Source organism: Thermobia domestica, unplaced genomic scaffold (genome assembly GCF_964235325.1).
Source record: "Thermobia domestica unplaced genomic scaffold, izTheDome1.hap1.1 HAP1_SCAFFOLD_472, whole genome shotgun sequence".
NCBI classification, from domain to species: domain Eukaryota; kingdom Metazoa; phylum Arthropoda; class Insecta; order Zygentoma; family Lepismatidae; genus Thermobia; species Thermobia domestica.
This window is the reverse complement of record NW_027656182.1, coordinates 715-2568: the sequence shown is the minus strand read 5'-3', so window position 1 is coordinate 2568 and position 1854 is coordinate 715.

Sequence of the window (1854 nt, the reverse complement as noted above, 5' to 3'; positions counted from 1 at the left end):
CTGAAAAGAAGACGATATTATTATTATTATTATTATTATTATTGACAACATACTAGATCTAGCAAGCTACTTAGTAACAATGAGGGACTTCCAACATTAACATCGGGAAGTAACTTTGGATGAAAGTCGGTCACGGCACACACATCACGAGTAACACTTAATCATTCGCATGTAGCAACTGATGCGAAAACTAAACGAGTTTGCTTCAAACCCAGGATTTCTTGACTGCGAAACGAGAATGCTAACTATTCATATTATGAATGGATTTGATAGATAGATGGGGAGAGGGGGGGACGCTGAATGGAACAATAAAGTCCAAATTAATCAATTAATCATAATTTCACAACTTATAGAAACAGCCTAGAATTGAAGAATAGAGGGATATTGCTCTAGGAATCATGGAGAAACTGACTAAAGACATTTAATCTTACTACTACTAACAAAAAATGTATATAAGAAGCAAATACAGATACAAAATGGGAAATATAACACGGGGTGAATATACTGTTATAAAAGCTTAAAGGGTCAATCCATTTCAAATCATCAAAAAAAAAATAAAAATTGTTGCTTAACATTATTGATTTGCCCGATTTTTTTTATATGAGTTCTCTATGGGTAGACAATAAAAGAAAACCATTTGAAAAAATTTTACAAGTCATAGTTTTATTTCGGCAGCTATTTTCAAAATGGCGATTGGTTGAAATTTAGTAAAAAACAAGGTTTGCGGAAAGTTAAATTGCCAAGCTATTTTTCAAGATAGAACACCAATGTGTTCAGCATGAAATGAACTTCAAGTTAAGATGAAATTAATGGTAATTTTGTGCAAGAAAGTCAGTCAAACTTGTTATGCAAAAACTGTGAAGACAATCATCAATCGGCACTCTTGAAGACCTTAAGGATTCATGAAGGAAAAGAGACGCACCACTAATACTTTATTTCTGTGTTGAATACTTATATAACTACCTCCCAAAGAGGATTTAGCTCTGAAAATGCTGTCCGTTTTTTTCTAGAGCTTTTCAAAAATGGCCGAAAGCCCTTAAATATCAATTTTCTAGGGCCTGTAACTAAAAAGGGACTGAATGAAAACAAGTGAAAATTTGACAGAATGTTCTTTGTACAAATAGTAATATCTCACAAAAAAAGTATGACTGAGACTCAACTACATTTAGAGATATACAGCATTGAATTTCAGTTAAAAACGCCACCCTCTTTCTCGCTCGTGCAGCGCTAAGTTAGCAAACAAGAACTTTATTAAATCATTACATTAACAAATAGCTTATATTTGAAATTTAAAACACGATACTCATTCATAAGGCCTAATTTTAAGTTAAAATAATTTGTTAACCAGAAAAATAATGGCACATTTCCAAATAAAAATAGCAGTAAGTTAAAACGCTTATGTTAAAGAAAAAGTATTTTATTACATCTGTTGTATATATATGCATTGATATAAAATGTACGCGTACTGTAAAAATATATATGCATTTAGTTTTATATTTATAAAATATTTAATTAATGTTATTAAATACATTACAGATGAAATAGAAGAGGAGTAGACTGTAGTCACAACTCTGCAATTGTCTATACAGCCTGCATGTTCTTACATGTCTCTGCAAGTAGAGACATGAACTCCACCCCACCCCCGCCTCACATTCATTGCTTGGACACAGGTGAAGTTCAGTTGGTGATAGTTCTTTGACAAGTGATCATGTACTGTTAATGTGTTTTAAACTTGGATTGCTATTGCTATGAAGTGAAGTACCTTAATGAAAATTAAATATGAGTTGTTTTGTGGGTGAACTAATAAGTGAACAGTGCCATAAACAGCATTACAAGAAAGAAGTGCCTCAAGAA